The sequence below is a fragment of the Anas acuta genome, chromosome Z, assembly GCF_963932015.1.
Source record: "Anas acuta chromosome Z, bAnaAcu1.1, whole genome shotgun sequence".
Lineage (NCBI taxonomy): Eukaryota > Metazoa > Chordata > Aves > Anseriformes > Anatidae > Anas > Anas acuta.
The window spans coordinates 58,906,162-58,932,033 of NC_089017.1; positions in this window are offsets into that span (position 1 = coordinate 58,906,162).

Consider the following 25,872-nt stretch of genomic DNA (forward strand, 5'->3'; position numbering starts at 1 on the left):
CTTGACTTAAAAGTTATAATATTAGCATTCATCAGAAAGATCTTCTACTCTCAACCATTTGAGAGAAGTTTTTTTAATAAAATCTAAACAAGAAGACAGCACAGAAATGGTCATTAAATTGTTTTCATTTGAAATAAAATGATCTATTTAATGTGTTGGTACCATCTGGCAAGCATGAAGTTTCTGTTGGCATGTAGAAAATTCAGAGTGCCAGTGCTGGCATTGCATTTCCCACTGGAAGCTTCCTTTGCAGTAACGAGTACCACAAGAGGCTACATAATTGGATAAAACGATCTCATTATTTATGTTTTTAAAAAATCAGAATTTTATCACCTCAAAAAAGAAGCATAGAAATTTAGAAGGGGAGTATATGTTTAAAGTCTGGACTTCAAGATAAATAGGAGAATGCACATAGACTCCAAGAACTAGATTACTGCTATATATTTTCATTGCTTGCTGCATTAACTAAACAATAGGCATGAAAAAGACAATTAAGTTGAAAAGCCTTACTTCTTACCACTTCAGTATATGAACTTCAGTCTTTTTCTTCCTATTTATATCTAAATTTTAAATGAATAGAAAAACATTTTTCATCTAATGCTTGACAGATCCTATTACGATTTCTTCCTCCTCTTTAGTGTACTTCTTAGCTGTGCATACAGCAGAAAAGGGCAAAGAATTAATCAGAATGCCAGAAGAGTTAGGTTACACAGTATGTAGAAAGCACTTCAGCTACATTATTTGCACAATTTCTGTAGGGAGTTGTGAAATAGAGGTCTTAAATTTAACGTGTCTGGCCTACTTCCACCTGGATTCAGTTCAAACCCATTGCCTGCAGCTTGTTGAATACAGAGTGGGAAATCAGTCTTTATATTAAGAACTGATGGCAAATGATTCCAATTCACATTTTTCAGCTGGTATGTTTTTTAACCTGGAGCAACACCAAATTGAAAAATTCTGTGATTCTGCAAGCTGGGCATAAAAGCTGTGTTGCAGACTAAATACATTTCCAGTTCTATGAAGACAACAAGAGTATTTTTCTTTAGCATTTCTCCAGTTGCTATGCTACACACTGAAGTTACAAGGTGCACTATATCATCAATGTCTATCCTGTTCTTTCTTTCCCTGTCACAAGTCAGTGTCAAAGGCGCTCAACTGCTATGATCTACAGTTTAGAGCTGACCCAATTTCAATACATTTATAAATGCCTGATATAGGCTAAAATACTATTTGCCACAAAGATAAAAATGTACCTCTAAAATTAACCTTCTGCACTTTCTGATTTGAAGCATGCATTTTGGTTCTATAACATTGCATTACTTCTTTCTATGTTCAATCAGAAACTGAGTGGTTACTCAAATACCTTTCAATAGCTGAGACATTATCTTACTCGATGAAGCACTGATTCCCACATTCTTCACTTAATTTTTTGATCAAACTCTGACATTTTTGAGTGCTTATGGACATGAATGAAAATGTTACTGGCACAAATTTCATACAGTATGGAAAGAAAATCTGCCAAATATGCACTCTACTACTGATGTCATTTTAACCTGGGGAATGTAGTGGACATATTATACCATACATCTTGAAATGTGTATTGATTTTGTGATATTGACAACTGTCAATTTATGAGTTACAGGAGAATATTTTATCTATGTGACAACACAACAGATCTAAAATATATTTCCAATATATGATATATGTGGGAACTTGATACAAAACAAACAAACAAAAAGAATAAAAACCAACTAACTGTAATTATTGATTGTTTATCTTATGTGTGATCAATACAGTTCAAATGAAGAACAACTTTTATTCTCATAATAATTTAGTGTATATAAATCACCCCAATTAATGTATTTCTATATTTAGTGGCATTATATAGCGAACAGAGACTTCATTTCAGCTTATCTGTCAGAGGAAATGCAACTTAAAAATTGTAGTGGGACAAGGACATCCACAGAATAGTGCCACTAAAATCAAAGTAGCTTTGCCTGGGTGGCTTTAGGAGATTCTTCAAATATCATGTCCAGTTGACGAAGCTAGTAGTTTGTTTCAGTACTTTTTTTTTTTTCTCTTTAATTTGTATTTCTGTAGAAGATAAATATGCTCAGAGAATTTTGGTGAAAAACTATTAAACCATTGGTCATTTTAACATGTTTTATTGGTAAATCTCAACATGTGAAGAAAGAACTTAGTTCCATGTGGAAAACTGGGAGAGAGAAAGAGGGAAGTCATAAAGTGAATGAGTGCCAAAGTTAGGAGAAAAAGAAATAAAGATTGAAAACAGAAAGAGTAGAATAGGCTTGAATAGACTTTCATAGCTTTTTATTGAATAGGAAGGCTTTCCCAGCTATTCCATCACAAAAAAAAAAAAAAAAAAAAAGTCAGTATTTCAGCATTCTTGTCATACCTCTCACAATGGCCTTTTTCTGAGATAAACCTTCATCTGTCCCAGTGAAATCAGAGTCTGTGTTTGCATATTTAGGTACTTTTACAGTAAAGGAAAGGCAAAGAGATTCAATGATTGACCTCTAACAGAAGGAAAGAGGAAGACTAGGAAAGAATACTTCAGCATACGTTTCCATGGAAATGTCTTTAAAATGGCAAGGATTTCAGCACAAAAACTCTTTAGCAGTTATGTTTTTCTACACGTGACTTTCAGCTGGAGTCTGACATGGAAATCTGAAAGGAGAAAGTTGATTTTTCAACCATTCATTATTAGAGCAATGAATGCATCATGGAAAACTCTATGGTTATGTCAGAGATGAGCTGGGAAATCAAACCCAGCTGCAGTGCATACTTCAGGATGAACTGTTCTCAATCAGAAAGTTAAAATTTGGTTCAGAGCCAAAACCAGAATGTTCTATTTCTCAATTTGATCCAGATGCAGCCCAAAAAGATGGAGGTATTGTGATAAAAGCTGCTATTGTGAGAAAATAACATCTGAGATTACTTTGTTAACCCAAAGTTTAAATTTGCATTGGTGGAGCCAGCAGAGAAGTATCTGTCAGAATCCCACAAGGAAAAGGACCATGGCATGGGTAAGTTAAACTAATAAACAATGCAAGAAGTGGCTGTAGTTCACAGCCTTGCTCAGTCAAGCTGTACCCAGTGTGCTTCCAGCACTGCCTGGCTTTAAAGTGATCTAAAACATAAGTCTTAAGTAAGACGGTCATTAGAGCAGCCATGAAAAGAAAGAGACTCCATCACTACAAGTGCCCCCAAACCATTTTTATTTCCACAAAGAGAAGATAAACCAGTTTCAAGATCAAGTCACACAGTTTTGTGCAGTTGTAGGTTGTTAAGAAGTTCTGTGCATTATCTGTTCATTTTGCACAGTGGTTCTGCTTACATGGTAGATCCACAATCCATACTCAGGCACTGTTAGAATTCATTCTTCAGTGACTCCTGATTAAAACTGTGCCAGATTAAAGACTGTCATTCAATATAAAGCATGAAAAGGAATTGAAAATATTAGATGTTCTTCTGAAAAAGCAGCTGCAGTATCTCAATTTCTGTATTCAGCTAAAAATAAACTTCTAATTTATGATAACATTTTGTGTTTTAAACTGAAATTAAAAGTTCTCATAAAGGACTATATAAAATCTTGTTGGAGTGCATAAAAAATCACACAATCTTCTTTGAAAGATACATTAACTGCTATTTTATCAACACAGATTCATGGACATATTTACACCACAGAGGTTGCTATTTAGGTCTCTGCTCTGAATCATGCACATACACATACTTTGATATCCACTAAAAAAATAATAATCCACTAACAATTGGAAGCTTCCATGTAATGGAAGCACATGCATAAGTTTTTCCAGGGCAGTAGTGCCTGGAAGAAGGTGATACATTCTCAAAAATTCCTACAGGAGGAGTATTTCTTAATTTTGGTATATTCACTTCTCTCAAGTGCTTCAAACTCAGCAAGTTTCTAGGATATATCTGGAAAGGTCTTCTTCTTCCATAAGATGGAGAATCTGACATATTTTAAGACTTCTGGGTCATACAACAATATGCTTAGAAAAGAAACTCAACTATAACGTTTTCCAGCTAAAAGCATGTTTCTGTTTCTGCCACTATATAAGCATATTGAGCTCCAATACGCTAATTAATTAATAAATCTGTTGCAGAAGTAACTGAAAATGAAACAGAGCTTTAGTTTTCAAAGATGTCTTTTCCTTCTGTGTGCACACCCTTAAGGTCAAAAAGTCACCATTCTCAATAATCTCTCTGATAAGATTTCTTCTGTCATGGTTTGGCTGGGATAGAGTTAATTTTCTTTGTAGAGGCTCATACAATGTTGTGTTTTGGATTTGTGATGAAAACAGTGGTGACAGCACATGGATGTTTCAGTTGTTGTAGAGCAGTGCTCACACAGAGCCAAGGATGTTTCAGCTTCTGGTGCTGCCCTGCTAGTGAGGAGGCTGCAGGTGCACCAGGAGCTGGGAGGGGACACAGCCAGGACATCTGGCACAGGCTGGCCAAAGGATGTCCTGTACCATATGAAGCTGCAATAAAAGCTGAGGTAAAGCAAGAGGAAGGGAGGATGTTCAGTGATGGCACTTGTCTGCCCAAGGAACCACTCTATGTGCTGAGCCTTGCTTTCCTGGCAGTGGCTGAACGCCTGCCTGCTGATGGGAAACAGAAAATGGATTCCTTGCTTTGCTTCACTTGCATGTGCAGCTTTTCCTTTACCTAGTGAACTGTCTCTATCCCAACTCATGTGTTCTCTCAGTTCTAACTCTATGATCCTCTCCCCCATCCCACCTAGGGAGAGTGAGTGAGCTACTCTGTGGCACTTTGCTTCTTGCCAGAGTTAAACCACAACACATTCTTATATTCAACCCACTTCACTCCATTCTGGTAGCCCACAGGAACCAAACTTTACTGGAAAATTTGCCCTGTTGATTTGTAGTTTTTTTCTTCTGGTCAATTTAGGATTTCAGCAGGGCTGGTGAAATCCCACTGTTTACAAAAGTGGCTCCCAAGCTTTTTGCACAAGTTTAACATTTGGGTTTTAGGAAGCAATTCTGCATCTCTAGTTTCCACCACATTTTATGCTTCAGTGAACAAGCTGAAAAAATAACAGGACAAATTCATTCCTGAAGTAATTTCCTTTACTAAAATTGACTTATGATATAGAATGGCATCTTGGAAAGAATTCTTAAGCAAAATTTATGAAATTTGTCCATGATATATATATATATATATCATATATATATGTATTTATTGTGTTCTATACAGTTCAGTCTCAGACATCAGACTTGACCATACACCACAAAAAGCCAAAAATGTCTGCAAGAATTATTCCTGTTTTACTTTACATGTCGATATTTACAGATGTTTTCATTCATTGTTCAGGTTAAAGAATATCAACAGTACCCTGGTGACTAGAATATATGCCATCTCTATGAATCTACATTGCTTCTTACCACCACCAAAAATTTTGGTCTGTTGAGCTTTTTGTAGCTTGCTGTCAGACTGGTAAAAACATATTCAAATAGTCACACCTACTGTTCAACAAAAGTTTTGTTTTTGACTTTGTCATAATTTTAGCACCTTAACATCTGCATCAGACTGCATAAAAAATCAAGAGTATACAATGTATCTTCTAAAAACTACCAATGCTCTCTAGTTCATGATCCATTTGATATTGTAGGTAGACTCAGCAAGCACTGTGATCACTTTTAAATTTTCAGATAACTATTTCATAGTTCACAACAATATTTAACCTATGGAACTCTTAGAATCTAGTAATCTAGGAAAACAAAATTTGCTTGATAACATATGAAAAGCATATATGTTGGTACTGCAGTTTTGAAATTTTCAGTGCCTGGAGCTGTGAAAAACTGAAAAATAATATGCCCCAACATTTAATTTTCTCTTTTTCTTATTAGGTATAAGATAGTACTTAATTTTGTGTTTACATTTAATATCATGTGATCTATACGAACATGAAGTGTATCTCTAATACACAGGGAGTTAACCAGAATTTGCATTCTATTGTTCTGTTGCTGTATTCAGTCTCTAAAGTGCCAGTTTTCTGTTTTTCATTGATTTTGCTGAAGAGTTGGCAAAGAAAAACAGTGCATGATCATACCTTTTCAACATACAAATGATACAGTGTATCTTGTGCACATAACATTTATACGCATATCTGTATGGTATCATTTTACTCTAACTTCTTCTTACAGATGAAAGCCACATAAGTCTTTACCTGATCAATACAAACAAAGGTCACCAAGGCATAAAGATTTACTGCTGAACCTCACATGAAAGGTGCCACAAGTGTGTTCCCCAGAGCTCTGTACTGAGGCCAGTTTGTTTAATACTTCTATCAGTTTTCAATGAGGGGATCAAATGCACCCCCAGTAAGTTTGCAGGCAACGCTGAGTTGGGCAGGAGTGTTGGTATGCTTGGAAGTAGGAAAGCCCTGCAGAGGGATCTGAATAGGCAAGATCAAAGAGCCAAATCCAGTCATATGGCATTCAACAAGGCAAAGTACTGGGTTCTGCACCTGGGTCATAACAACCCCATGAAGCAGTAGTCTTTGGAAAGAGTGGCTGGAATGTTGCCCAACAAAAAAGGACCTGGGTGTTCTGGTCAAAAACCTACTGAACATGAGCCCAGTATGCCCAGGTGGCCAAGAAGGCCAAGGGCATCTTAGTGTGTATCAGAAATTACGTGGCCAGCATAAACAGGGAAGTGATCTCACTTTGTACACGATAAAAGACCACACCTCAAATACTGTATTCAGTTTTGGGCCCCTCCTTACAAGAAGGATATGGAGTTGCTACAGTATGTGCAGAGAAGAGCAACAAAGCTTCTGAAGGGACTAGAAAACAGGACTTAGGAGGAGTTACTCAGGGAGCTGGGGTTGTTTAGTAAGGAACAGGAGAATGAGGGGAGATTTCATCACTCTCTACAGCTACCTGAAAGGAAGTTGTAGTGTGGAGTGTGTCTCCTTTCCCAGGTGACAAGAGATAGGATTTGATGAAATGGCTTCAAGTTGTGCCAGGGGAGGCTTAGGTTGGATATCAGGAAGAATTTCTTCATGGAAAGGGTGGTTAGTCATTGGAAGGGGTTGGCTAGGGAAGTGGTGGAGTGGTCTCTGGAGGTATTTAGGAGATGTGTATGTGGCACTAAGGGATGTGGTTTAATGGTGGACATGGTAGCATTAGGCTGATGGTTAGACTTGATGATCCTAAGGGTCTTTTCCAGCCTAAATGATTCTGTGATTCTAAGAAAAATTGGCAGACAGCTTCCAGCAATGTGATTAGCAGGATGCTGAGTAACTTTGATATGTTTGTTTATTCTCCTTTACCTCTATACAATGGTATATTAAACTATGGTTACCTAACATAAAACCTGTCAGCTGTCATTGATAGCCACTTTAGCAACTTTAAAACAATAACCAGCTTAAAGTTTTGCTCCTGTAGAATACAAATACATCTTCAGGATGGGTGACTGATTGTAGATATTATCACAAGGCAAAAATCAAAACTTTGAAAGGCAAGCAAAACCAACATTTTTGACAAGGTATTATGTTAACAATTATTGCATAATATCTATATGTGTTTAAAAGTTGGTTGCTGTTTTTGTTTCTTTGTTTTGTTTTGCTTTGTTTTAAATATGGTAAGTTTACACAGTCTTTGTAGAACAGAAGAAAGTGAGTAATTTGGTACTACACCATGAGTTTGCTAGTGGTAAACAAAATCTCTTATGATCTAGTGTGTTCTAACTTTGAGCTGAACTGGCAATGACTTTTAGTCAGGTAACTTTAATAACATTTGTAGAACCCAGGGAGGTACCTTTTCTACCTGGAGGTATATCATCAGGAATCAATGGACCTCATTTTCTGTACAAGTAACCCCATACATACAGTGTAAAATCCTGACTCTCTTTTTCCCTCTGTCGTTTTCGATATATGCATATTTCCTACTATGGTAGTCAGAGAGTTTGTGAAGATATACACTCATTATGCCCCTAGAGATAAGAAAGTAATAAATCTCTATTCTACACAGTAGAATTTGGCTTGAGATTATGTTGCTGGTTTTTGGAAGAACAGATATAATCCAAATACAAGTTCATTTGTCCCAAAGTTTCTGGTTTATACAGACAGGAATTAAGAGAGGAAGGAATAAAAAGAACTGAAGACAAGAAAATACCAAAACAGAGCTAACCACAAGTATACATGGGTGATATTTTCTTGTAAAAACATTATTGGTAGCACTATCTCATCTGCACGAGCCAAACTACAGCATCCTGACTACCTGACTGACAAATTTCAGCAAGTGTATAATTCCATGCCATGTTTTCTAGAGCAGCGTTTTAAAAACTCAAAGAAAATAAAACTGGAAAATGTCCATTTAATTTTCCATAAGAAATGCTAACTTTTATAGGAATACTGAAAGGTCCACCTTTGAGGAAAATAGTTTAGGAACATTTTTCTCTGAAAATAGAAAACCTTTTGTTGGATACAGAAAAACTTTCTGTAAGTATATTTGCATAGAAAATTTTGCATAAATAATATCTTTGATTTGAGAAATCATTGCTATGGCTAGCAAAAGGAAACAGAACTCTGAGGATTTAAAGTCATGCCTGAGACTAGAATGAATTTTATATTTTACTATTTGGTGTTTAAAAAAATAAAGAGATGACTTATGCAGAACTTCCAGAAGTCACAGGTTTTGAATTTCACCTAATTTTGTGTGACAGACATGAAATAGCTCACCTGTTTAAAGTATTTACCTGTTTAATCCACATACTAGGCACAATTACTCACCTAAAGCAAAAGTAGGTGTAGACAACTAAAATATTTGTGTCCTATGCACCTTGACATAATTAGCTGGCATAAACCAGTCCAGAAGCTGGTGTCTGGCCAACGACCATCTCTAGCCAGGCTAATACTCTGTGCTGCATGCCTAAACTAATCAGCTTTGCTGGAAATATATTCCTTTAATCACAATGTTGGGCTAACACATTATACAGACCAGTTTAAGTCCCTGACCTGAGACAGCTAACGGCTCTCCTTAAAAAACTTGTCCCCTATGTGTGCTCAAGTTAACAGATTTAAGTGTAGCTCAGGTATACTTTATTAGTTTATGTTTATTTATTTATTTATTTATTTTTACAGAGATGGCAATGTACTTGCAACAAACATTCTCTGCAATTTTCTTTCTTTGAGATCAACCCACTTACAAATTGTGTATGCTCACTGGCTCTATTTCTTGTGTTATGGTGATATGACAAAGTTCTCTTTCCCTTAAAATAAGTATGTTAACTCAATTTCATCCATTCTACCAAGCCATTTTGACCACAAACAAGTGTAATAAAGTTTCCCTTAACACTTATAGTTGAAAAACAGTAAAATTCTTTATGCTGATGGATTTTAAAAGAATGAATGTTTTGATTTTCAGATGCCAATAGCTTAAAATTACAGAGTTTTGTAATATTGAAAACAAGCATTTTCCTATGTAGTTTATTGATGATGGATTTCTTCAGTACATCAAATGAAAATCCCAAAACATTTCTGTTCATGATTCTTGACACATGTGGAATTGTTGCTCATGTAGTTTATGTCCCCACTGCCTTTTAGGAGAGTAGGCTGACAACCAGTACACAGCTCTTATGGTACTGTCCAGCTAGGTACATGTGTTCATCCAGCTCCCTTCCACAAAGAGCAATCAGTGGTACAGAAAAGCACAGTCAGTTGACGAGAGGTTGAATATACTAGGAAAGTGAGAATCAATTTCTGAGGTAAAAGCCAATTACCCTTTTCTGCTTCATCTTTGCTAGAGTTAAAAATGGGCATTTTTACAAACCTTCATCAGCCATGCCACCTTCTCTTGTATGTTTCTGATAATGAGGCAGGGTGTGTAGTGTTGGTGCATGGATGTTTCCGAGGATCTTTCTTGAGGAAATGTTTAATACTCAGTGACATTTCTTAGCAGATTGCTAACTCCAGGGCTTGCTGAAACCACCAGAGCAGCTAAGTGGAATTGCTGCATTAAGCCATTATGATCATGTAAACAAAAATTTGCTAAGGAGTCCATTAAATATTTAGAAGATAAATGTCTTGCCATCCTGTTCCATTTACAAACCTTTCTGCAATGTAATGTGTTTTCTGTGATGAGCCTTGACAGATTTGACTACGTTAGAGAGGAATGATTTTTGTTGGGATCTAAATTGCAGGATGCAGTTTCCTTTCAAATCAACTGTTGAATTTATTTCTGGCTGTGCTTAAGGAACTCATGCTAACAGTCCATTCAGAGGCTGAGAAACAAGGAAAGAGCAGCACACCATAAACAAAGGTAAGTTCTCAGACTTAAACACCTAATGTTTTTTTCTTGTTAAGAAAGAAATCCTAAAACTGCAAATTTATTAAATTTATTTTTTTTTTTCATTGACATCAGAAAGCAATGAAAACATAAAACTGGTCAGAGAGAGAATACTAGCTTTTTTTTTTTTCTTTGTTTTTGTTTTGTTTTTGGTGTTGTTTGTTTCTTTGATCATTTCTTTTTTGTTTGTTTGTTTGTTTGTTTTGTTTTGTTTTATTGGGGAGAGAAAAACATGTTTTTGTGATTGGGAGAATTATCATAAGCAAATAAATACATTTTCTTGTTTCTTCTTACCAGAACTAATCAACATCTAAAAACTACAAATCATTTTACAAGTAATTTTCCATAGTGAAAGTTACATTAAAAAGACATAACTGAAAAAAAAAAAAAAAATCTCTCACAATAAAGAAAATATTTACAGCATCCAGCCTGTTAACAAAAAGTTTCAAATTCTCTTTGTTTGTTTAAGAATTAAACTGACTTTGTTTTAAAAAATATGCCATATATGACTTTACAATTAAATTTGTTTTATGATAAAACATTTTTCTATCCTTTAATAGGATGTTATGGAATACTTTAAAGTCTTAAAATATGGCTGTAACTGTGTAGTTAAAAATAATACTGAAAAAAAAAAAAAAAAAAAGAAAGAAAAACAGGTAGGAAGGGAGAACAAGCAAGTGTGATATTGAAACAATGAAATAAGAGCATTGTTTTCTCTGTATGTGTGCTGTGCACACAAGAATTCTCCACAGCTTTCCGGATGATCTAGCCTAGTTCTTACACTAGAAGGAAAACTGTGAATTTGTGGGAATGCAAAACCATTACCCAAAGGACACTCTGTCTGATTGAGAACAGAGGCTTAAACTTGTCTTTCTGTTTGAATTGCATGTCCTACCCAACAGATCACCGAGATGATTTTTTTTTCTGTTTATTTATTTACTTATTTTTTCTTAAGGGAAATATATAGATACATATGCACATAAACACATAAGTAAGAACAGGAGTTTTAAGATTTTGCATCTTTAAAATCTGTAACTGAGTATTGCAGAACTTCTTATTTTCCTTCAAGACAACTTCCTTCAAGACATATTGACCCACCTGTGTGAGATCCCCAGCCCAGACCCCAGAGTGGCTGTTAAAGCCTCTGCCCCCCAGCTCAGCATCTGCTCTAACTGCTGGCTCAGTCAAGCAGCTGTGGACCCCGATTACACCACATAGAAATGCTATGAACTTGTAATATTGCTGAGGTTCCAGCCTGCATCTGAAAAGCCTCAGTAAAAATCTAGTGAACCTTATGTTACAGAAGAAGATTTTGGTAGTTATCAGTACTGATTAACGTCTACTTGCTGCAGGTCAGGGGCAGACTGGCGCACTGTGCCCACAACCAGAGTTGCTGCTTGACACAAATCCCACAACACTGGAGATGGAAATGGGAGATGACTGGTGTTGGACCAAACCCCCTTTCTTCTTTTCAGCTTGCATCTGCAGGATGGGCTTCTCCCTGCACTACCACTTGCCCTTGCAAAGTGTTTGGTGAGGGTAAGTGTGCCAGCACAGTGGGGAGAAAAGGGGGTGTCAGAACCTCAGCTGATGTGCAGCACCAGCACCCACAGACTAATGCACATATAACTTTCCCCAGGCTTCAGAAGGGCTCCACTTGTCATTTTAGAGGCAAAACCCATCTTGCACAAGCTTTGATCATCTGTAATAGGTTCTTTCTGACTGGTTGTCAACCTGAAAATTAAAAAGGCTGGTTGAGAAAGCACAACAACCGCTGCAGCAGAGAAAGATTAATCATTTGTTCTGACTAATGAAGACATCACCACTACTGTAAATCAAACTGGTCCGATATCATTAACCACTGATATTTCCCTTAGAAACCAAAATGCCTTCATCCACAAAAGCAAAGGCCAGCATACAAATTTCAGTATATTTGTTTTGCTAATGACAAAATTAAAATGATTTCCCATCCTTCATAGCCGCAGGCCTGGACATAGAAAACATCAACAGACTTTGCACATTTTATGATAAGATAAACAAAGATATAAAATGAGGAGATAAAAAAATATACTTATGAATGCTAAGTTATTCCAATATTTAAATTAATTACATGGTTAAAGAGTGATTGCCTCTTTTTATCTTCTACTAACTACAAACAAGAAAAAAGATCAAGAAACACAGCTGGGCATTTATTAATTCCATTCTTCCCCCTGCAATTAAACTTTAATCAGTTTCAAAGAATATTTGGGTTCTGTCCAATAAGTTGACATGCTTAAAACAGAGATTAAAGAGGGAAAAAAAAAAAAAAAAAAAAAAGATACATATATTACCTGTGGTAGGATGTGAGGGGATTTGCTCTCTGGAAGAGAAATACTTTGCAGCAAAAGAAGCACAGGCTTTTATACAGTAGAAATATATAATAGTTACAATTCATGTTTCAGCAAACAAAGGTCTGACTTTTATTTTGGAAAGAAAAATTGGGAAGTTTTATTTAAATATTGTATCTAATATAAGTAGCCTTTAGAATCAAGCATCAGAATAACAGCTTCATGTTCATTGAATTGAGATTGGTCATCAATGTCCTTTGAAAACTTAAAAGCTGCTATAAAACTTATATAATCAAAACCAGGACTTTGATTACAAGTAGTGGGTTTTTAAAATTCAAATACTTATAAAAAAAATACAAACATTTTACTCTCAAAATGAGGAGAAGTAACAGCATTGGAAAACAGCCTGGTTTTTCTTTCCCTGCAGACAAAACACTTGCTGCTAGTGGTTGCAAAGCTAATTCTTCACCAGGGGCTGGGACAGAGAGACCTGTCTGTCTTACCCTAGGACTGAAATGCAGTCCAGAAAGGAAGGATCTGTAATCACACTGCTGCAAAACATCAATATCTGCCAGGCCACAAGAAGCTTCTGCTGCCTTGGACACCAAATTAGATCAATTGGCCATCTGGGGTGAACACATGGAAGAACATACAGAGAGCAGTGTGCAACAATTAGTCTCCTAAGGGTTTCAGGAAGGAGATTAATCAGTAACTCCAAGATCTCATCTCTAACGGTAGTGCAATTTGGAGAAGAACTTTTGCCCTTAATGAGATTTGCAATCCCCAAACAGAGAATACCCACCTAATAAGACAGCTGCCTGTTTATGTCTCACTTCCCAGAGAAAAGGAGAGCTGCCCCTATGCTGCTGCATGTAGAAAAAGATGGTCAGGACCTGAACACCCCATTGTGCTATAGGGAGTGGAGCCTCAAAACTTGGTGAGCTGGCCTTGAGTCAGAGTGCTAGGCACCTTTGCTGCAGCTGTACCCTTCCTATCAGGGGGTTGAGAGAGAAACAGAGACAGGATCTTCTCAGGCATGCAAAAACTTCAAAATCCCTAGACTCTCCTTGCAGTGGAGATGCAGACGAAGTATGCCCCCAGCAGAATGGGAAGTGCAACACCGGGGCTGTTGGATGTGAAGGTGAGAGATGGAAGCTGATGACTTCTGGCATACAGAGCCTGGTGTCTCCTGTCTCCTGCTCCACCTGAAGGCCTTCAACTAGTGGTTCACTGCTCTCAAGGCTGAGGATGTGCCCTGTGTGCTTTCAAGGGAGGTGTTTGACCTATTGCCCCTGAGGCATGCAAGATGACCACGAGGAAGATGCAAATGGCAATAGTGGGCAGCTCCCTTCATCTGGGGGTGCAGAAAGCTAGATGACAACCTGACCTGTCACATATAGAAATTCACTGCTTGTTAGGCGTCCAGATCTGGGATGCCGTAGTGAGACTGCCAAGACTTCTTTGACCCTCTAAATATTACCATTGATTTTCCTCCATGCGGCCACCAATGACACTGCCAGGGGCAACCTGGTGAGTATCAAAGAGACTACAGAACTCTTGGGGTCACGATCCGGGATGTGGGGGCCCAGGTGCTGTTCTCCTCAGTACTGCTGGCAAGGAGAGAGTAGGAGGGCACGGATCATGCATGCCAACAATTGGTTGCAGAGCTGGTGTGAGGTCTGCTTCAGACCAGAGGTCCCTTCTGATCTTAGCCACTTTATGATTCTGTGAACACACAACAGCAACTGCAATGTATATTAACCTGATACCAGTTTAAGGATGCCCATTTTCTGCAATTTTTATCTAAAGTTATAACTGAAAAAATACGAGAAATAGAATACAGTACTTGTATAATATATTGTCAAAGGAGTATTTAAATTGCAACATTGTATTTAAATTGCATCAGAAACAGAAAAACAAACAATAAAAAATCCTCAGGCTCTGCAGCCAGTGATTATGGTGAGAGCTAAACATAATGGTTAGATTTCCGTTACTGGAGATCCCCCCAAGGGGTAGTCGTGGCTTGCTCTACAAGAGATGACAGAACAAATGCCCCTTCACATTACCCTAGAGTGTTCCACCCCAAACCATTCAGCCCTAGATCCTCTCTCTTTTGCTGGAGGAGTTTTCTGCCATTCAAGGGAGAAAGGCTGAGCAGATTCTAGCAAAATTCTACTTTCTTCAGGCACTGCCCCTCTACAGATTATTTATGGATTCACACCTTTCCTCTAGCCAAACTGGCTGGGGGATGTGTGAGAGTCACTGAGTTACAGACAGTAAATGAGATCTGTGCACTTACGGAGAGAGCAGGAAATTTGGGCTGGGTTAAATAACCCTGGCTTCCCGCACACTTGCTCCTGGAAGCAACAAAACAGCAAAATGAAAACTGGGTGATTAATTCTCCTCTCCCACTGGTGTGAATTGGGCACATCTCCTTAGAGGTCAACAAAGTGTAAAGGGTATAAACCAGGGGTAGTCAAGTTAAGAAACCTCTCATAGTAGTAAGAAATTAGAGGCTTTATTAGTAGTAGTAGTAGTATTTTATTTTATTTTATTTTTTTAATCAAAGCAATAGCAACAAGGGGCTTTTACCTATTCAGGTATAGGTTTTTTCGGTTATTTTGATTTAAGCAAAATTTTGGGACCAGATCCTATAGTATTTTTTAATAAAACAAATCATTTCAATTGTTTCTGAGTGAGTGAAATATACCAAGATTTCAAATTGTACTCAGACTCCAGAAAAACATAAATAATGGATTTTTTGTCTAATTACTACACTCGTTCATTGCCACATAAATTGGAAGCTATTATTCAACAGCAAACCATTTGCTTAACCTGGTGCTGCATATTTTCTATCAAACTGTTGAGGGCTTCTTTTTTTCTCCTACTTTGGTTAAGCTATATAGCTCCCTTTAGAATTGTTAGATTAATTTGATTTGTTTTATAGTTAGTATGTGTATGGTTCACAGACCATAGGGCCTGGCTTTCCCTTTTATAAATAATTTCCTTTTTATGGTGTAATTAGGACGTTGTGTGTTTTTGCAATGAACCTCAGACTTAAGCATGACAAACAGGAGATATTAAAAGTACTGTTTCTTTTCCTCCACGAAATAAGGAGAACCTGAAGAAACTGGAATAAGGAATATAATCCTGCTTCTGAACATATTCAATTCACAATTTCTACAGTGTACCATAAATGCTATGCTTCTGTATTTGTACTTGATATTCACTTCTGTATAAGGGGTTCTTTGTATCGATCTATTTACATATACCAGCAGAGATCAATATATGCGTTTTGTGAGGCATACAGTTATTTTTGTGAATGTTAACAGGTGCATACAAAGTACACACACATAGATATTTATGATGTTTCTTAGTCACTACCAAAACTGATTACAGCAAATGCTAAGAACACGAGAGTGCTTATAGGTTGTAATGTCTGTTTCAAAGATGATAAGATGTTGTGGAATTTCTTAGTGGACAATTACATCTATACCCGTCCTAATGGGTATTCTTATTTTTTTGCCTGGATGAAAAGATGTATAACTGAGATACCCTCAAGGTACAGGTAAGCTATTTTACCAAACAGTTTATTTTTGACAGAAAGACAGAAAAAAAAATAAAAAATGTCATCTTCTTTATGTAAAGGAATACACAAATATACAAAGAAGCTCCTTTGCAGAACAGCGTTTCACAGTGCACATGAAAGGTCTTTACTTCAAGCTTTAAAGAATGAAAACTGTAGAAGAATATAATTCTAGATGAAGAGATCATTTGTTACAGCGTGTAAGTCTTAATCATTCTTTTGTAAAATCTGCAGACCATTTCTTCTACTGCTCTGTCACAGTTCATGTTCTAACGTGAGGACATTTTATTAAAAATATTCCCATGGCCATACTGAAATTTTCCATTCTCTCTCTTAGAGAAGTTGCTGTCACAAAATCATGAAACAGAAACAGCATCATGTGACACAGGTAAACTTCATATTTTTAAAATGCTTTTGGTTTCTGAGAATCTCTTTCATTTTTCAGTTGCATTTTCCCCTTAAATGAATAAAGTGCTTGAACAATTTTAAATAGCAAACAAAGTGCATTTTAATCCATCTGCATGCTGTTAACAGCATGCAAACAGAAATATGAACTACAATCACTGAATACATCATTTGTAATGAATGCTTGTTCAGCTCCAGTACACTGTCAGAAATTATAGGGTTGTGGTGGCCATCAAGTCACAAGTCAGGCCTTAAGAATTAGTGTCCACTAATACCAAATTTACACAGGAAAGTACACCCAGTTAATACCATTTGCTACAACAAATAAATCTACATTAATCTCATGAAGAATCAGAAATGCATGAGTGCTGATGGTTGTCTGATCCCGTTACAACTTTGTCACCAGCTCACACTCCAGATGAGCACAGGGGAATGCACGAAAAAAAGAAAAAAAAAAAAAAAAAAAAGTGGTTTGGGGTCCGAGTTGCTTCGGGGCATGAGGTGGGAAGCAAAGAGCAGTGATATGCCACCATTCCAGTTCTCTCTCTGTCCTAACAAGAGGCATTTATCTCATCCAGGAAAGTCCTCCAAGTTCACGATGATTATCATAAAACTTTTATTTGACATTTGTTTGCTTAAATAACATGACCTAGGATCAGATTTCTGAAACTGCCAGTTTCCAAGTTGAAATATCAAACAAAACTAATCTAAACTAAAATCCAACAAATAAATAAACCTACCATGGAGTTATTAACGGTCATTAGTGCCTGTAAGACGTTGTATCTATCCAAACCCACCTATACCAGAAGAAGAGAAGCTAACGTTCTGGAAAAATCTGTCCTACCAGACTTCCCTTCCTCTGCATCTAAGCTACATCATTCAGCTGTCACAATCACTGTTAGGTCATTAAGAAGGTGAGAATGGCATTGCTTTATCACAGGGATGGTACTATGGTACAGAATAGTTTTTCATGTGTGGCTTCATAAGCATGGGAACTAGAAGTCCTTGAGCTCTCCCTTGCTCTACTTAGTGTCAGACAGTGATCAGGTGCGATGATATTTGGCAAGCACTGTATTGAAAACTTGACTGAGAAAGGGAAAAAAAAAAGGCTTGGGAGGGTCCACTGTTGACCTCAAATAAAACATTTCTTTATGCTGGCTCATCTGGCTCCTTATCAATTGTTACTGCATGAGGAGTCTGATTCTACCCCATTGAGCAATCCCTGAAGCTCAATATAGAGAAATGCCCTTATATTTCTATTGTACCCATGTGCTTTGAGAATGCATATCCACAAAATATATTTTTTTATTTTATTTTTCTCTCTGGCTGTTCTAGTATAAATGTATGCTATGCAGACATGTTCCTTACTGTATTACCAGAGGCTTACAGATTCCACAATCAGCTTCCAATTTCTTTTATTATCCATTTTACATTTTACTTGCATAAATGCAGAAAGAAAGATCATGGAGAAACGAATGCCTGAGGACTCAAATGAGGGTTGTACAGTGAACAGAGAACTTGGAAATGGAAGGCTGGGTAATAGTACTAACACTGTTAATACACTCAATTAGTTACTACAGCTGAAACCACACTACCTGGAACTGAACAAGTCTTTTTTTTTTTTTTTTTTTTTTTTTTTTTTTTTAAATTTAAACCTGATGAATAATTTGTTTTTAAAAGCAAGTTGTCACGCTACTGGAAAACACTTGTAAATGTAGATATCTTCTGAAAACAAACACATTTGGAGGGTTGGTTTGTTTTTAAAAGATTTTTTGAAAAAACTTGTCTCTGCTCTCCATAAACATTTTATTTGTGTCCTTATAAGCACAAATGTCCTTTCTGTCAAGCCCAGTAACAGCAAAATATAGATTTTTATTTTTTTTTTCCTAAATAAGAACTTGTGTTCTACATGCATTAATATAGACATCTTATACCTATAGACAACTTATATCTATGGCTGCTACTGAAGACAGTATGAAAATAGAGAGGAAAGCCTGGAGGCAGCAACTAAAATCACTGTACATGTACACACATACATACTCTACTAAGTCAAAGCTAACTTTTTCATTCATTTCACAGAGCTACATTCTTCTCTTCTACATTTTCAGTAAAGTTCTTCGGAGCAGGAAGTCCTTTAAGTTGATATATTTTATGTTACTGAACACATCCTCAGAGCTTAATAAGTAGCTAAGAATACTGTAAGAATTTGTGGCTCAGCGAGAGGGCGGCTGAAAAGGGAAATTTGTAGAGAGATGTAAAAAAGGCTTTTCAGACACAGAAAAGTCTGTGGGGCAGGGATGTGTGGAGGAGCTGCATTCTTAGTCTTGATTTTGGAGATACAATACTGAAGAAAACATCAACGATCTCTTCATATGCTGAAAAAAAATAAAAATTGAACTGTTGAAATAGGGAATCCATGACCTAGGAACAGAAGGTAGATAATAACTTTTACAGAATATTTCTAATACTGTATATCAATAAATGTTGTGCCTAATTGGTAAACAAAATTCAGATTCAAGGACAGGATTTTCCTTGTTATTACAGTTTGAATGTCATCACTGAAAACACCTTTTTTAAATTAATTTTTTTGGTGAGCTTGATATTTGAATGAGAAGGACAGATACAAACCTTTTTCCTTGGTAAACAGAATACATTTCCCATCTGTTTCCATCTTTTCAGTGGAGAATTGCACCTGTCTCACCTGTCTTCAGAGGACAATAGACAAAAGTACTCATATCTGTGAAGTAACAGCAACACCAATGCAGCAGGCTTGTAGCAATAGACAAGCTCATCCCCCAGAATTACAAAGTGGAGCAGATTCTGACTGGATCTGTATTAATCCTGAAGACATCAGTCAGCCTCTGCATGCATTAGCCCTTCTAATTTAAAATTTGTGAGAAACATCAATGAAATAAAACATTTTGTTCCACCATCATCTTTCAGACAGAGAATACCAGAACAAAGCAGAAAAGAATATATTTGGAGAAGAAAGTCAGAAACAGCTACAAAAATGTAAAACATTTTTTTTCTATGTTTTTATCCTATTCAGACTTGAACTCTGTCATCAAACTTGACAACTCTGCACAAATAAAAACAGAGAATATCTCTTTACCCCTCATGCTTCAATCTGATCTAAGAACTTCTTTGTCCACAAAACAAGAGCAAAGCAAAACAAAACCTCCTGGACAGAATGCTTGGAGGGGTCATCCTGTGATTTGCTGTGTTGTATAACTGAATCAGCAACCCTGGAGGTATTTAATAGACTTGTAGGTGTGGTGCTTAGGGACATGGTTTAGTGGTAGACTTCGTAGTGATAGGTAAAGGTTGGAATTGTTGATCTAAGAGGTCTTTTCCGCATTAAATGATTCTATGATTCTATGTTTATGAAATCGTAATAAATCCAGGATGTGCAGTCATAATCAGGAATTGGCACTGTGAAATCAAGGCTCTCATCACAATCTCTCAATTGCACTATCCTCTGCACCTGTAGCAACTGGGTGTGGTTGGTAGCAAACTCCCAAATGGCTTTTGTAGCGCTTCAGAAGGCAGGAATCTCTGAAATTCACTCCTCATGACATTGTCTCAACTGTCTCAAGTCATGTCTGTCTCCAGTCTTTAGAACTTAAGACATAAGTAGACAGTTACTGTAATACCAAAAATAGATATGTGGATGGATAGACAGATGTTTAAAGATGAAGTTCTTCTGTAAGGTTTTGTTTCAGTAGGTTTTTTTGGTTTGCTACTGGCCAGAGAGCAGAAGAAGATTGGTGCACAGATAAAAGTAATTTAGAGTATTAAAGCTGCACAGTTCATTTGAACACAAGTATGGTAAATTTAATGAGATTTTTATAGTTAATATGATGTGAAACCCTCAGCTAGAAATAAATCTGTCCAGATCTTACTTAGCTGGTTCAAGAGACAGCCTCAGCGTTCATAAACTACCAACAATAATGTACATTATTTTTCAGATTCCCTTCAAGCACATTTCTGTATTCTAGAAATGCTTACATTTTATATTTGCTGTGTTCAGCAAAAGTTGCATTGGGAATTTCTGGGGAACATGATGGTTATGACACTATTTGAGAAGGAGTCTGCAGGCAGGTGTGAAATCAGCATTTTCCATGTCAATTAGAGCACTGTTTTGTATTTGAAGGATAAATACTATTTTTCTTCTACCATCAGGGCTCTGAAGCATATCATAAGGCTACAATGTCATGAAAGTGTCTAGTTCATTTTGAACCAGATAGTAAACATTTTGCATTTAACATTGTCTGGTAAGAATTCAGCAACATATCTATTTCTTTCATAAAATGCATACACACAACTCACGCACAAAACATACAGACAAAGAAAGAAAGAAAGAAAGAAAGAAAGAAAGAAAGAAAGAAAGAAAGAAAGAAAGAAAGAAAAAGAAAACACACACACACAAAAAAAAAAAAGGAACACAACAACAACAAAACAGATCCTTATGTGATATAGGAAATCCTAATATGCTGTGTGAAGGTCCCAGGAAATGCACTTTTTGTAGCACTTTTTTTCCCCAAACACAAGCTCAGGGGAAGTTGTTCTTAGGTGTTAGTAATGTTTGCTTTGAACTATGAGTATCTTTCTATTAGTTTCCCTTGGTGCATGACTGCAGTTGTGCACACTCATTTTAGTTCTCCATGCACTTAGCTGCAAGCATGACAACCTTGATCTAGGTTCACCTCTGTCCTTGCAGCACATTGACAAGAGTAAGAGGTCTACTTTTTAATTTTATTTTTTTATTTATTTATTTTTTCAGCTGAGAGAGTGACAAGGGAAATGACACAAGGAAAGAGAAAGATAAGGGCAAAAGGATGGAAATGAATCCTTACAAATTGTGCTTGTAATCTGAGGGTGTTATCAAAACAAGTCTGAAGATTGGAAGGAACAAAACATTTTGCCATCCTTGTCCAGCTCAAGCAGCACTCTATTCTTTTTCAGTCCTGTAGCATGAGTACCTGTTCTCCATGACCATTTATAAGCATTGCTTGTCCTTTTGGACATGCTTGTCCATTGCTTGTGAGCAACACATATTTTCTCTCTGTTGCTGTGAGAGGGCACCTTGGCATCTGAAATGAGTAAAATCCTTCTCCTTGGCACATAACTTCTTGTGTTTCTGCCCAGTAGCCATTTCTAAAAGTGTTTTCCTTACACTAATCCATCTGATACTACTTCTCGTGTTTTGCCATTGTTTTCATTGTTATTACAGTCAGCACAGTGAAGCCTGGACACAAGGCTGATTTCACCAGCAACTGTCAAACAGGAGTATCCCTGGGAAGAATTTGGGAACACAGGAGTCTACGGGATGGAGCTCAAGTTATAGCTAATCAGGGGACCAGGAGAGATGTTTCAGAGTGAAGAAAATTAAAGTCACTTAGACCAGATAGCCTCATGATATCTTAGAAACATTGGGTTATGCTCTAAACCTTGAAGTTAATTAAACTGAGATCTTAGCCTTATTTCAGAAAAGACAAAGAAAGAGGCTTTGACCCCAGAGGACTGAAGATGAAGTAATAGAAATTCTGGTGCATCTTAGCTGTTTGATCTTGTCCACCATCCTCCCTTTTTATAGAGTTTAATAGGATGAGTTGGTTATATTCCCCAAAATTTTGTCAAGCCTTATTAAGAGTCTTGATATCTGTAACTGACAGTCATGCTCCAGTTTTGTGCCAAATGCAGAAGAACTAACAATAGTCATCTTGAAGTCATTATTATTTCATCTTTATCTTTAAAAAAATCATGTCTTCCTAACAGATTCATCACAACTTCATATTACATAAAATGAACACTAAGTCAAAATATCTATCAGTACATGAGCAAAACAAGAATAACAAAATCACTGTTTATTTCTTGAATACTTCTCTCCTGTTACCTTAGTAATCACTGCTTCTGCACTGACACTTATTGATTGATGTAACTGCTTTCTGTATTTTTAAGGTTTAACTTCTACCTCATATTTTCTGCTACTACATCAAAAAGTGTTATCAGTAAATACTGAATATTTGCAGCCACATTACAGATCATGTTTCTATTTCTTTTGCTTAAATTTGTATTTCTTTTATAAACATATTCCATTTGAGTTTTAACGTCAAATTAAAAAAAAAAAAATCATTCAAAAAACAGTATCATATTAAGGATAGACAGAAAAGGAGTTGTCTTGTGCTTTTTATCCTTTGGTGGAAGGCACTGCTGATACCTGATAGACATTCTGTGCCCTTATCTGACCTGGATATAAGAAACTCTGTGCTTTGCCTCCAGATTTTATTTTCTTTTGTCTGTCATTTTCTACAGGCTCTTACTATCTGCAATATGACATTCTGTGCACTGATAGATATTGGCAGGTCCTGATTAAAATTCATTTTACATCACCTGTTATTACTTCAAAGGAACAAAGGTCTTTTTTTGAGTCCTAAGAACTGAAAACCCAGGTTTTCTTAGAGATGTTGAGCATGAAAACTATGTCTTTGTTTGATAAGCAACATCAGATGATTCATCTCTTTTCAACTCAACAACTGGCCACTGTTGAGAATCTGCAAAACTGGCTCTTGGTTATGTCACCTCCAGGTATTGCTGACAGCTTACAAACTGCTATTTGACAAGCCATGCTTATCCTTACTAACTTCCTACAGCAAAAGGAAAATAAAGGTACCACAGCTTGAGACACTGAATTTGTTTCCAGGTGATCTCAGTGTCTTATTTTCTCAATAAAAGATGTTTCATTTCAATGCAATTCTCTTTTATTCAAGGACATACACTGGTAGTTAAATGCCATTCTCCTTTAACCCTACTCACCATCTCCCTGTAAACTCCCAATCACTTATAAATCTCTTCATTTACCTTGAAAAGGTTTAACACAATTTTGTGTTATATGGCACCTAAATAGAAAGAGAACGTTAGTAAAAAGTTTTTGAGACTGGACTGTGCCAGGCCAAAAAAACAGTACACTTTGATTGCATTTGTTCCATGATCTCAATCAGTTTTGAATGATTTCCAAACAACAAAATCACAACTAAAAATTGCAACAATGAATCTTTGTACATTGGTATTTAAGTCTACATCCAAGATTTTAAATGAAAGAACAATGATTTTCTATTGGACAGAAGCAAATATGGTTTCAGGCAATGTTAACATGCACCCAAACTGTACAAATAGAAAACACAACCAAATTTAAGTCGCTGAGTTAGGTACATATTCGAAAGGATTAGTTGATTGCTTTTCAGCTCAGAAAGAAAGACCTGAGATCTTTCCCTCACCTGCCCAAGGCACAGAAGAGAAAAAACAGTTCACCTGAAATGGCTCCTCTCTCTAGGTACATCTAGTGGCTTTACCCACCAGGGGCATATGCAAAGTACAAGTACAGACTGTTAGGTCTCGACTCTTGCTTTGACTAGTAGTCTCCTGATTTCTCTGTACTCTATTACTTATTGCCATCATTAAGCATACAATGCAGCCAACAATCAAGATAAGAAAGTCCTTTTTAAAAACGATAATGTGTTCAGGAGAGATTCAAGTCCCATATTTTCAAGGCCTACCAAGGAAACATAACAGATTTCTAGAATATTACTTTAACTGTTGGTTGCTTTAATGATTGTATTTCTTTGATCACACTCAGGACTCAGCAAGCTTGTTGAAAATCTGAGCAATAAAACACAAGCTTAATAGATCAGACCTGCTTTCAGCAAAAAAAGTTTTCCATGCTGCCAGACTTCCCTGGCACTAAAGGCAACTGTTGGCACAATAGAATATACGTTACAAAAAAGGTCTTCCATTAGTATCCTCCAGTAACTATCTAGATGGTCTGTTAAGTCTCCTTGCTGCAGTCCACTGCGCAGTAGTCATCTCCCAGGAGGCTATCACTTGTAAACATGGTTCCTGCTGTTTCCACAGTACCCAGAGAAATCCCAGAAAGTGTTGTGTTTCCCATTAAGAATGATCAGATGCAGTTTGCATCAATCAGTAGCCTGTGTCAGCTCCTAAATGCTTATTTCCAGATATTACCCATGGGCCTTAGTGATATTGTAAGGAGGCAAAATAATAATAGCAATATAAATAAATAAGTAAATAAATAAATAAAAATCACAGTTCAAGGTGTTCTAGGTGAACTCGGCAGTACGGCCTATTAGCAAACCAGGTGTTTAAGCTACCAGGCTACCAGCAGGGTATGAAAAGGACTACAGTTAAGAAGAAATTAAGGGTTTGAAGCCCAAATAAGTCTGACATAAGTGAAAAAGTTTAGGTGACAATGAAGAACATCTAAGCTGTTTGGTTCAGAGGTAACTAAATCTTATGAACAAAGCCCAGGTAAGAGCAACAACAGATCTAAGTAATGCTTGAAGACAAACATGTATTTTGAAGTAATGTTTTCCATCCTTATTACTTGTTTTTCCACTTAACCATATGTGAAACTACATAAAACATAAAACAATTTTGTCATAGAGTGGTTTGTCTGAGAACACATGCTCAATCAAAAAAGCTCAACAGAATGGATAAAGAGATGCATGGGCAAAATCCAAGAGTATAACACAGGGTATCCCAGTGCATACACAACCCTAACAGGATTAGTACAGAAAGAAGAGAAGAAACATAAGGATGAGGTGTCCAGTATGTATATACATGTATTTTATTGCAGTATGGCTAAGTGAGATCTGTCTTTCAGTGTAGTGGACACTGAGCAGAGAGCACTGCCAGACTTACACAGCTGAATACAACCTTCGATTAGGAACAACTGCCTTTGTTTTCTACCCACTTACCTATCCACTCAATATATACAGGAGAATGTGTCCTTACTCTTCTAACCTGCATTCTTTTCCTTGGTACTTTACTGTGTTTGATATGTCAGCGCACCTCCATCCCCTCTTTTTGGCTGCAGCTTTCTCAGTTTGACTGAAAGTGCTGAGCTCAGGGTGGGTATTGCCTTGCTGACTCATTCTGACACAATCCACTTGAACATAGCTGGCAAACAAGGGAAAATATATGTGATAAAAAAAATAGCAGAGAAATAATCTTGCTAAGCATTATTCATACAGCTGGACAGTAAGTCAGTTTGCATCCTCTGGGACACTAATATGTTTCACATCCGAGCGAAACCAGGGTCTTAAAGAAATATATGTGATGTATATTAAAATATTTTAAAATAATTATTTTTAGATTTTTTTTCCTTTTTTATTTTTATTTT